This window comes from Monomorium pharaonis, chromosome 9 (genome assembly GCF_013373865.1).
Source record: "Monomorium pharaonis isolate MP-MQ-018 chromosome 9, ASM1337386v2, whole genome shotgun sequence".
NCBI lineage: Eukaryota > Metazoa > Arthropoda > Insecta > Hymenoptera > Formicidae > Monomorium > Monomorium pharaonis.
Genome location: NC_050475.1, coordinates 18,630,637 through 18,644,163, shown reverse-complemented (window position 1 = coordinate 18,644,163; position 13,527 = coordinate 18,630,637). Strand labels below are relative to the sequence as shown.

Sequence of the window (13,527 nt, the reverse complement as noted above, 5' to 3'; positions counted from 1 at the left end):
TCTCTATAGAGTTTTGGAAGTTTACAGCTTCGTCAGTGCACCAAACACTTCCTATTTCGTAGCATAAAAATAAATAAAAAAATTCTATCATATTTCCACGGTTAATGAGCAATTAAGTAAAAAATATCAAGAAGAATGAAGCATTAAAGAAGCGCTAATAATGCCGTATAGTCGATATCCAGTAAAAAATTCAATAAAGAAAAATCTGCATGGGGATGTTGTAGATACATAAAATGTATATACAGCTGTGCAATTTCGCATTACGTGACAAGCACGAGACATTATTTCCGAAAGGGAATAATCATATTCGCGTGAATGCTCGTCGAAGTTCGCTCGTTGATGTACCCCCTTACGTAAGTGTCCCAAAACGAAGAAAGTCGAGGGAAATTCTGAATGGAGGAAGGAAGAGATGCGAAGCCGCGGCGCGCGTGAATAAGTGGTGGAATGCCCGGTCAAAATTTACGAGCAATACTTTCCCACCGGAAATTCTCGGGATATTCGTGAATACCGCCGCGCGCCTCCGAAATCGCAGAGGCCACGTTTCGTGTACTCAATATTGCTGGCCTCCCTCTTTTATTGGCACGACAGTGTGTTCATATTTTAAGAACAGAGCCGCACTTAATCCGATCTATTTGGCAGCTTCACTCACGTAACATATAGCAAGTTTATACGAAAAAAAAAAAAATAATAAAGTGCTTTAATCTATTATAGATAAATATTAAACTTTGTATTGTGTGGAATTTTTTTTTTTTTTTTTTTTTTTTATTTCTTCCTGCGCAAGAGATTCCCGGATCCCGAGAAATTTTTACTAAACCGCATTTCACATTGATTCCGTAATTCTTATGTTTACGCACCGATGAGGAGCATTTTTCTGGAACGAACCACTTCGTCCCGGTGGCGACGTATTTCTTTTATGGGAGAAGCCCTTGCGCGCGATGTCCGCCGCAGACGGCGATATTCATACAAATAACATTCAGTTTCCCGGCCATCATGGAATTTACGAGAAAGACGGACCGGGGATCGGCGAATCGAGAGACCGGCAATAAGAATAAATAGCAGAATATATTCGACGCGACGATTCTAGTTTACGACTAATAGGAGATCCCGAAAGAAATCCTGTACGTCGATGCCCACACAAATGTCGGTTCCCTCGCGCTCGCTCTCTCTCTCTCTCTCTCTCTCGAAAGTGATCTCTCGCGTTTTCTTGCAGACAATTTCCGAAAACGTTAAATCATTTATTTCAGAAAAAGCCAACCATCCTCTGCAACAATAATTCTCTCCTTCTCTCAGACGCAAGGATTTTAATGAAACATGCTCATTAAAAACATCTCACTGCTTTCATATTTTATTTCTGCAAAATTCCAGCCAAAGTATGATTCTCAAGAGAACCATATATAACTGAAAGTTATTCGGGAAATAAAAAAGTACCCTTCTTTCCTTTCCAAGGATTCCCGGCGTTCCGTGGAGCACAGTTTGTTAAATGCTACGGCAGAAGCGACGCGACAGAAGCTGAAAACGATGCGACCGGCGGCGCCGCTGGCCCTCGAATTCCGGCCGCAGGCACTCGACGCGCGAGTCCGAGCAGCAAGAACTTTTGTCCTGGGTATTCCATAATTTCGTACTTATCGCCGGGAGCAAGAACGACGCGTTCGATATCAACAATAATCAAGGAGCAATACTCGTCGACGCGCACCGGTTGCGTAAACGCAAAAAAAAAAACTGTGTTTGCATTAGATTCAACGAACGAGAAAAATAACACGGGAAAAATAACGAAAACACGCAGCAACGCTAACGTTCATGTTTGCATTGAAATCTTTTTACGAGCTCATGTAAGCTATGGAATAGTATCGTGTGCGAAAAAAATTCAAAAACGAATTATTCATATCCGATATCAATAGGAATAAATGTCATCCTATTCAAATATTCTCTCAAAATTTGATTTCCAAAATCTAGTTTGCGGTTGAATGACATAACACGGTTTTCATTAATTTATCTATATGTGAGACAAGAGACTAAAGAAAGTAAAGTTAAAGAAAAGTGGGTTATATCATTATCATTGTTGTATTATCTCACACACGGACTACACCCCATTTACATTTACATTTCGAAAACAGTTCAAAATGATGGAAAACTACAAAATACATATTCGATCATTTCGAAACGCTATTTTTTAAGAGGATTGAAGAGTAAAGTAGCTCAAACCTTCGAATTGATCGAACACGTATGCCATTTTAATAATCGTGAAATTATTTTCCGTTCTTGAAATAACAGAAGAGGAGAGGACAGACATTTTATAGACATTCTATATGTCTAGAGATTTTATTTCGACCAAATAATCTATATATGCAATAAGATAGCAATAAATTGCACTATGCCGTGTCATAAAGTCCTGACAAATATCCGGTCACAAAGCAATCTTGATTTACGGTACATTGAATTCGAAATTAACGATCCGTATTAAAGATGCAGCGCACTATAATGTCCTGAACTTGCACTTCGTGTTTGAAGAAGAACGTTTGCGACGAGATGAATTCAACTTGAACAGCGCACCGTTAATTGCGTTATTGAACCGTATTACGTTGCTTCTTTCAGTCAAGCTGTGTTCTTAATTAGCAAGCATCCACATTCGTCGAAGACGAAGAGACGGAGGCGAAAGGAGAGAGAGACTTCGTTAATGAAACGCCTAGGGCAACGTCAAGCGCGAAGATGCTGAAAACGAGCGGAGGTTACCCGATACGTTGTAAGCCAGAGGTATTCGCGGAGTTTAACAGTCTGCCAAAATGGATGGCATATTGAATTCGTCACACACACAGGAGTGTATATTTCACACGCGCAAAAAACAGCAGGCTCCCGTCGAGAGCACTATGGGAAAACGATCGCGTAACACAAAAAACAAGCACTCCTCCCCCACCCGAGAGAGCGGGAGATCAAACATTTCGATTAACAGAGTGCTTGAAACATCAGATGCACAAGCAGTTATCCGCGTTTGATGGATTCAGCTAGAAATTCAACCAGCACTTGGAGCGATTTGCACGTCCCAATAAAAATGTACCGCGTTCATTTTAATTGTAAGCTCCTCTCTTTATCTTCTACGTATGATTGAATTTAAATGATGCGCGAGAACGCGTAATATTTAATTACACAGAGAAAGAGAGAGAGAGAAAAAGAGAGAAGGGCGGGAGAGAGTGAAATGCACGAGCGAGAATAGAACCGTGCTTTAACCCTTTGAACACCAACCTGCGCCATCATTTTCCGTGCAAAAACTGTCAGATCGTTTTACTAGAAAATACGAACACTTTAAATATAAATTGCACGTTAAATTTCATTTATACATAAGATTCATAAATGCTTAAAAAATATATTGTATATAAGAATATCACAACCATCAATCAAATATTAAAAAAGGGTTGCTATCAATGAAGCTAATATTTTTAATAATAATATTACATTATATTGAAATTTTCTTCACATATAACTGTAGAAGAAATAAACGTTACATTGCATTTCGAGAGATTTTTCTTCGCTAGAGTATATTTAATCAAAGAGATAATAAAGTACAGCTTAGTTTTTTAGAATTTGTAAAATTAAGAGAAACTTGAAATTATATTTTAGTTACGTCATAGTTTCTGTTTTAATGTCCGCGAAATAATTTGTATAATAAATGTACGTACGAGTGTGGCAGAGCCAGTCACGAAAGTAATTAATTTTTCCGTTTTGAGGGACACTCCTGCGAGGGAACGTTCCTTCATTCGCAGCTAACTCTTATTTTTCTTCCCGTTTCATCTCGACTCTTACGCGTCGTTTTCTATTTTACGCGGAAGTGACAGTGAAAAAGAAATAAAATACCGAATGTAACCTAAGTATTATATACCGAGGAAAGAGGAGAGAAATTCGCTGGATGATGGTAACGCGAGCTCCGTCTTGAAAATAGAGACTCAAGACGGAGTCTGGGAGTTATAATTGCCAACGCGACACTTCCTGCCGTAGAAAAAGGGGGAAGAAAGAAAAAAAAGGGGGGAGGAGAACGGATGAATGAAATGTTCCGTAAAAGTCCATCGACACGCGTTGTGCGTGTCAACGGGGAATATAAGGATGACGGTTACGTAGTGGAGAATGAAAAACCGCGATAGGGCCACGGCAAAAAAAAAACCCCGGTTTATTCGATACAGCGAGGACGAGCCAATTGGCCCCTTTCAACCCCGACGTTCTGTCCGCCGTTCTCCGTCGCTCGCGCGCGCGAAAGACAAGGGACGAAAATGGGGGACCACCCTTTACTCTCGTTTGCGCGACCGCCGGCGACTGTAATTGCCCTCTTCCGGACCGGCCCGACGTTCGACCGTGGCTTTTACGACGGCCGATATGACCGGTTTTACGAGTTTCCGTTCGTATCACGGGGCTAAGAGGGCGAAATCAGTCGCGGAAGCCGTTAAACCGCGAACGAGTTAAACGCCAAGCTAAACGCGTCGAACCGCGTGCTACGTCGAGGAGAAGCGCGATAATTGATACCTGCCACAGATAAAATTTTCTATGTCGCGGGAACGTTTACGACGCGCCCCACGTCTTTTACGTGTCGGCCGACGTGACGGTCCGACCGTAGAAACCATCGCAGATCGGATGAAAGATCGCCGGTACGCTCTGTACGTTCCGCATTTAAACCGATAAATGCATTTTTATCTTCTTGGATCGTGGTAAAATGTCGACTTAAGCGGGACTCTTTCTCTTTCGCTTTTTGTTGCAAAAAGATTAGCTTTTAGCGACACGCGCCGTGCTCACATTTAATTTCCGCTAGACTGTCTCGTGAAAGTCAAGCGCAGTCGATTTTTTTTACGACGTCATAGTTCCTCCATTACATCTCAAAAAATTTTGGTATGCGAGATAACGCTCGGCATCGCCCTTCCCTGCAGACATATTCGGTTCACGATCTGCCATGTTACATACTGTGTCCATCCAATTGCCTGTGCTCTCTCGTAGCGAGCGATATTAAAAAAAGAGAAAGGGAGAAAAGAGAATAAAGAGTCGGAGAGAGAGAGAGAGAGAAACAAAATCGCGATCGACATTTTACCGACACCTGTCAGACAGAAAATAACTCTTGTCATTGTTTTGGTAGTCAGCAATAGTGCCGATTCTAAAATTGTTATGTCATAGATACAATATCGACTGTGTGTAACTCCACCGTATTTCGTACAGCTGTACGTGATGAACAAATTGTACGTCATACGTGTTCTCCTCGCCGTGCCGGAAGTCATACTGTCGAAGATTAAATCCGGTAGACATCACGTGGACCATACCAAATCACCAGAATCTCAAAACCGCCGGTAATATCAAACGTACGCTTTTATTTCGTACAACTATTATGATCTCTGGTAAACGTGATCAATTAGTGATAGTTACACGTTAAACACAGTTTTTCAATTAAGATATACATTTTTTAATGCATTTATTTAACGCAGGGATTCTCGGGTCGCTATCTACTCTGATGCAGTTCTGATCAAAAATATCATCAACAGAAAAATAAGAAGCAAAAGCATTGTTCGTACTTTCGTATAACATGTCTCATATTTTGAGAGAAAATAGATTTTATACAATTACACATTCAATAAAAAATATAAAGTAAAATAATATAATATATAATTAATTTACTTCCTTCTTGTTTTTTCATAAACCGTAGACGTTTACAATCAAAACATGGGTCGCAATTTACGCAAGTTTGGGGAATCCTAATTTAATGTTGCTAAGTCGTCGATAATAACCCTCCTTAGCCGTAATGCCGCAAAAATAAAGAGAAACCTGTTATCCTATATGAGGTTTTAGATACATTAACAATCAAAAGACAAACATTCAAGCGAATTCGGAACAATCGCGGAAACTGTCGCAAGAAATATATTGCACCATGGAGATTGCACGGTATTACTGATAGCGGCGTACCTCGAATAAGTGCATATGCACCACACAGCGCACCTGGGGCACATTTTGCACCTTAGATTATATTCAAAAAGTAAATGCAAAGCTCTACATATAGAACTATATTTCACGAAATGCGCGTGGGGAGGGGAAAATAGGTCGCTGCTCTTATCTCGAAACACATTATAGGTATAACCTTTTCAGACATGACAAATGACAGTAATGGACGGCTCGCGGGACGGTAAGTGAGGAAAAACTTACGAGAAGCAATGACGCGTCGGATTTTTCATGTAGAGATACGGGCTGCCTGTGCGGAGGGACCTCCGCAGAGGGACTCCCCATCGACGGCGGGTCTATCAAATTAATTGAAATTAATTAATTGGAACAAGATCTTAAGTTCCGACACAAAATCGACGAGCTGGTCGCCATCCGACTGATGTTTACAAGCGTAAACATCAATTACGTCCAATGGCAATTACGTCTTGAGAACCAATTAAAGTGTCAATTAAGACGAGACACGAAGTACTTAACGATATTGTACTTAGGCGACGGCGGGCAATTGTGGTGCGCGTGCAGGTTGCAACGTGAGGCTTACATCCTCCGGGTCGTTAATTGACGCCCCCCAATATTGCTCCCTACGATTACGACTCTCCGCCAAATCGTGTATCAAATCACGATACGTCGCGTCGACGACGCTTTCCCTCCCTCTCTCTCTCTCTCTCTCGCCGCGAGAAAGACATTCCGAGGGCACTCACCCGACCAGCTGGATTTATGACCAGCTGAAAGGGAACTATCGTCGATCCGCTTTCTCCCTATTACCGGTATTACATTTCACGGTCAAATGTTATTACTATTCGCGGTACTGACAGTTCGAATATATTGGAAACATCAGAATCATAACATTTCTGTTATGAAAAAATCACGAAAAAAAATGCATCTCCGCCTTTCTCTTTCTACATCGATTTTATATCTCGAAAGTCATATGCATCATTGTTATATACTCCCGAAGCAACCTCACGTTATAGTACCTCTCTTCGATATTTTTTTTTTGCGTCGGGATATTTTTAATGTCTATTTTACAACTGTTTACACGCTTTCTAAACATCAGAAAAAATTCATACGAAATTAACAGTGAGAATTACAAGAGTTAAATAACCACAAAACAGCCTTTAAAAGCTTTGAGATTGATACCTTTCATGTAATATTAAAAAATCTACTTTAACAGCGACTTTACCAATGTAAACGCCAAGCTTCTAATAATCGCTGTGGAAAATTCAACTCCCGAGGGGTCCGTTTGAAAAAGGGAAGCTTTTGACAGTATCACAGTAGTATTCCTCTCGCGCGCGCGACGGGAAAACGTGGGGAATTTTTTCGCAATTTCCAGAAGCCCGCGTAGCGAGGTCTCGCGCACGGCGTTGCACTCAAAATGCAGCAATGATTGTTTATGTCGGCGATTTAATTAAGCTCAGTGTTAATTCAATGTACGTGTTCGGAACAACTAACGAATCACGGCTGCATCCTGCGTGCCGGATTAGCAGGCACTCCGTGCGGTCCTACCCTCGTGACTAAGAAAACGTGTATCGTGTACATGAATATGGTAGTAATTAACCGCGATTGTGGCGACAACGCTCTCAAAACATGCAGCGCATGCGAGCCGCTGCGCTTTATCGAACGTGAATACTTATGCGCGCCGCGTTTAGCTCACAGACACATCCCTCTCCCTCTCTTCCTCTCATCGAATTATTCAAACAAACGAGATATTTATTCGAATAAACACGAGAATTCGAACGCGCGCGCAAACGAAAAACACGATTGTAACGTGATATAACAACGATAAAATATTCCGATTCCGTGTCAGTGATTTTTGATGAATTAAAATCGAGAGGCGCGAGCGGATCGCAAAGTCTTATTTTTCGATTAAACTCGTGGAAATATTATTTCAGTAGCGTTTCATATCTAACATACCAGGATGTTTAATATCAAGTATAAATATGTAAAAAAAAATTGCGAAAAGGAGGACGGTGTCGAGACTGAATTCTGACGGAGCAAATGCTATTTCGGTTTTCGGATACGTATCGTTATATACACGTACGAAATGCAGCAGCAGGTAAATATCCCGGCACAACGGATATCAGTTCGGAAGCACAATCGCTCCGCCATGTAGTATAACTCGAAAACGTACCTACCACTAACGCGGACTCCGAACTCGCGTTATTCGTATAACGCCGGGCGCGAGGCGTTACCGTCACAACGGGATAGTCGGCGAGTAACTACATCTAATAATAGTTATCCCTCGTTATTCCACGCTTATACAGTCCAAGAGTATACTGACAAAGTAAACTACTGCCAGGTGTCGAAGTACGCCCTCGTTAGCGGGTTTACAGCCAGGTCACCATTGTGTAACCACGTAGCCCCGGCATTGCATGCCGGGGCTTGCTTGGCGAATGTCGCGCGGGGCGCGCACTGTGCGGGCTCGCCGCCACGCCGTCGTCGTACGTACAACGGCGATATTATCTTGGTAACGACCGAGCGATAACGAGAGTCCCTTGACTTTTCTGTCGGATCCCGCGCGCCGCACGCCTACGTAAAGGCTAATCCGTCCCCGCCCAAGTTCCGTGACAATCATCGCGATTCTGTTTAATAATCTTCACGTATACGCTTTAACAACACTGTAAACCTGCGCGCTGTGTGAATTTCGTGCCAAAATTGCTCCATTCAAAAATTACTTTATGCTCTCGTGTCAACTACTGAATTTCTCTTCTCTCTCTCTCTCTCTCTCTCTCTTTCTATCTCTATCTCTCGACAAAGAAAAAATTTGTCTTAACAAGATTCATGAATTGCATTGCGCAGCATGCACGATTTGTAACGACAAAAAGAAATAAAAAATTGGGAAATAATTTCGATTAACCGATATAGAATATCTCGCGCAATTGTTTGCGAAAGGTGATGTCGATATCCTTCGGCGACTATTGAACGGTTCAAGCCGTCAGGTGCCAGAAACCCCGAGCGTTTCCTTAAGCCCGTAACAGCACCTTTGTACCGCGTTGAACGCCGTCCATCGAAGGAGAACGGCTACTAGCTTCGGCAGTTGACGCAAATTTCGGGTAAATAGCGTAGCGAAACGTAAGACGGAGGGCGGGCGCGAGAGGGTGACGTCGCTCGAGAGCAAGACAAATGGCGAATCGATGCCTCCATTTGCTTCGACTCACCCTACCCCGCTGTGTGAGGCTCTCGCGCAACGGTGGTAACGCCTCGCTTCTTCGTCGTCGCTACCAGCGAGAGGGTGACGGTTATTGTTAGCGAAAATCTGCCGCAAGCTTCCACCGGTGCAGCAGCGGTTTGGTGGAACGTGCCCTACATTGCTACCCCGTACGTTTCGCCGGCGTAGCAGACGGAGGGGGGAGAATCGTCTGAGGCAACCCCGAGGAAAACTCCACGTCGGGTATCGAAGGCAACCACCACCGCCTGCGACGTCAGAGCTCTATTGTGGCAACTTGATTGGTTTGCTGCTTGATACACCCGGCAAGAGCCTCGTGTCATAACCGGCGAGAGAACCGCGCCTCGCCGCGCCGGTGCGTTGCTGCGCATCGTCTCGGCCGTGTGTCGTCAAACGTCTCTCGTCGTCAATCGTCGGTGCGATCCGATTACGAAACTCGGTCCCGCGACCTCGCGGGGCGGTGTCGTTTCGCGAGAGGGTAGGGTATTTACTCGCGTGGCAACGCGCGGCCGATTTAACATCAACGTGTCACAGACGAGCGCGCACGTTTATCGCTGAGTAACGATGAAATACGAAGCGGCACAGCTGATTCGCTCGCGAATATTAGAATTGTTTAGCCATGCCGCAAATAACGAATACAATATGTAGTGTGTGTATATATATATATATATATATATATATATATATATATATATATATATATATTTCTTTTTATCTCCAAGAGATAAAATTCCGTCTGATTTTGTTAACGCGGTCACTCGTCAGTCGGCCAGAAATCGCGATCGCGTTCGTGATTTATATACTTAATGCGACCCACGGGCGGCTTCTAAATCCGATTTCTGAAGTCCGGATTCGTTAGTCAGTGATATCACGTCCCCGCGCTCGATCGAACAGTCGTATCATAATGGACGGGGGCGGCACACCGTGACTACGAACACGAGGGGGGGAACGGGCGGTGTAGCGTGCGACGGCAGGCGGGGGAGAAGGAAGAGGAAAACGAGCTTTCCCGGAAATCTCGCGAATTCGATCCATAAATAAGCCCGCGGAGGCCTATCTCCGCAATCTAACGAACTTGTAACCCTAAAATACTCCAGGAATAGCTCCTCGTCACGAAGTCTCCCGTGGCACCGCGGGAGTCGAGACTCTCCTCCTCCCCCCCCCCGCGACCCTCCTCCCGCAGCTCTGCGGTTTTATATACATGATATAATGTGCGTGATATAATCGATAGCAGGCATTCCGCCGAGATGAGGAGCTCGTCGGGGGGTGTTGTCACTATCTTACGCGGGATCTCGATAGGGTAAACTCAGAAATGAGCACCGGCGAGGAGATAGCGGGGAATCACCGATCATACGTGAAACGGGAAGTCGATACTCTTCCCCTAGTTCTCCAAAAATTACATTCCACGTGGCGAAACGGGAATTCCGATGATGAGCCCGCCAACATCGCTCGCGAAGGGAAATCTCGTAAATATGAGGAATTAAACGCACGGATGATGAATTAGCAAATGCCCGGACAAATGTGTTTGCGCGACGAAATTTATTGGAATTTATAAATTTTTTCAATTCATATTTATTGAGTTTATTACCGTTCGATCAGGCTCGACAATTGCACCTGTAATCGCGAATTACGAATGAATAAAATTTATCTGTCTATACAAAAACCTGTCGCATTATGCTTCCTTTTATCGTTATCTCCTCACATTTCCTTCCATCTCCAATTGAGAAATTGATAGAGAATCGTTCGCCAAACTGAAACGAAAAATGTCTATCTTTCGCAACGAAAAGGCGCAAGAGGATATTTGTGTAATACCATCAGCCGGGAAGAGAAAGACGCGGTATGCATCAGATTTTGACAGACAAACAAAATGCAAAGTGGCTGCACTCTAGACGAATAATATGCATAAATTTACATATTGTGTAAAAGTTTGCAAATCTTGAACGCAATCCGGGCGAAAAATAAAATCACCGAAACGGAGCCTCGCAAAGTGCACGCGCGAGATAGTACGTCAATCTGCATTAAAGTTCAGCGTATCGGCCTAATCCAGGAAGGAGCGCCTTCACCTCCGAAATACGACGTGCATGAAAAATTCCCCGTCGACAAGTTTACAAAATCGGACATTAATGTCCTTAACGCGATTCTTTTACTGATTCGTTTCTTTCCACCTGCTTTCTCTCTTTCTCTCTCTCTCGTGATTCGCGCTGTCGACGACACAAGAGCCACAATTACGCGGCAGTTTTAACGCTATTCCACGGTACTTTGCCCGCATGATTCCACATGACGTATCCCCTTGCCCGGAGTCGAGAGCTAACGCTTTCCTGTAAGCTGTATCCCGTCGCAAAATATCGTTACGCATTTGTCACCATAAACACATTTCTGAAGTGCTTTACTCGTCGTTGTAAAGGAAAGCCGCGTGACAGTAGCGACTGTGCATCTTCGCCCAGCACAAGTGTACCGGGTTACCTGCGTTTCTCCCCGACGCTGTGTATGCATCCGCGCACACAATGCACCCCCGCCAGTATGCGGCATTAGACTTTCACGTATTCACGCGGGACGCCGGGTACCGCAGGAAGCACACAAGCCCATAATACCGGCTTGCAGTACATGCAATATGTACCGTCGCGACGTATCACGATGTTACGCGAACAAGCGGGGGTGTGTGTGCCTGTGTGTGCGCGCGTGTGCCGACACACCTGCGTACGTATCGTATAAACGACATCCAGCCGTTACTTCCACTTAATAATACTCATATACAGGACCGATTTGTAAGATATGATTTACGCGAGTTACTTCTCGCACCTTCCGGCGCGGAGCCGCGATGCATCTTCGAGATATAAGACCGACCGAGAACCGTCGGCGATAAAATTTCATAGCTGATGCTTTGTAACGAAATAATTGAAACGGCAAATGATCAGTCTACGCGTAGCCAAAATCGTTTTGTGTGTAATTAATTATTGAAAATTATTCAATGCCAAATTGTTGCGACTCTCGTATTTTCATTTAATGCCAGGTATTATAGAAAAACTGCGGGATGTTTTCTTTTATAGCTGACCACCGGACGAACTCGGTTTGATCTCGGTTAATAACAAGTCATAATCTTCATCTTGGTATTACCCGTGCAGGAAATGAAACCACGTCAGATTGATCAGTCAAAGCTCAAGGTACAAAGGCGGGCACTCGTGTCACGATGCCGGCCGAAAGAAAGAACGAAGGAAAGAAAGAAGGAAAGAGTTTGTATATCGTTCAAGAGCGTGGAGGGAAAACTTAGTCGACAAGTAACAATAGCTTTTTGTCAACCTACCGCATGCTCCGCCAATAAGAGTACGAGAACCCTAGATCACCCGGTGGCCCCTTCATTCCACTCGAAAGCCGAACGGAGGCCCGATATATTGACATATCGATGCACCGCGCACATGTAACTTGTTCTCGCCTTTGTGCATTTAGGTCAACCTTCTCGTCGATACGACTGACGTAATCCTACGCGCCCTTCATCCGGCCTTCCTTCCCTTCAATTCGCTTCTCTCTCTCTCTCTCTCTCTCTCTCTCTCCCGTTTGATTTTTCCTTCCGCCACAGTGACGAACTCCTCAAGTCGCATCTAATGACATTGATATTCTCAAGAGTTATCGAGGACGTCAGATATTCAACCAAGTTTTGTTTCAATAGATGAAAGTTTTATACACGTAAATTCCGTATAATTTTAAAGTGGAAACTATCAATAATACTTCATGAGTCTTCATGATCCGTTTCAGAGTGCCAAGCGAGATTTGTCAGAAAGCCGTCACGACCGACGTAGCGGTGCGCGGCTTAGGCGACGTTTTCTTGTCACGTGAAGAAGTTTCCTCGTAACGGATGGCGGCTTCTTTGTCATTCCGAACGGTGAAAAGGCCGCGTCGGCTCTAACTCTTCCGTCAGCCCGCGTCATTTCTTTTCAGGCGAGATTTCGGCGGACGATAAGAGCGAAACTCGCGACTCGGTCTTTAAGGGAAGAGCCTCCCGTGCGTTCAATATCGTCGGGTTTAATATAAAAGACGACAGGGCCGTCACTGGAGCTACTTTGCGCATCCAGGTCGTTCTACTTTTTCGACGGGCAGTCCGGCGTAATGTCAGATGTTAATAACGTCAAACTTCTCCGCGTTTCTTAAACGATGGAGAAGAACGTTTAATCGAGTCGCAAATACTGCTCCTACTGTCTCGACTCGTTCACGCATAAGTCAATAAATAAAAACACAGTTCCGCGATAAATAATAATTAAAATACGACGAGGAACTATTTCCGCGGTTTATTAGATTGCCCGTGGAAGTGACCATTAATATTTTCCATTATTGTCTGATGTGTCACAATTTTATTAAATGTAACAGATGAGTTTCCGATTTACTCTATAAGAGAATGAAATTTGTAGTTAATTTTACAT

General features: G+C 43.8%; 1 protein-coding gene across 2 annotated transcripts in view; it reads right to left on the bottom strand.

Moving 5' to 3' along the window:
- The window catches only part of LOC105834915, a 245,647-nt gene that overhangs the window by 168,412 nt on the left and 63,708 nt on the right, over window positions 1–13,527 (bottom strand). The window lies entirely within an intron of this gene.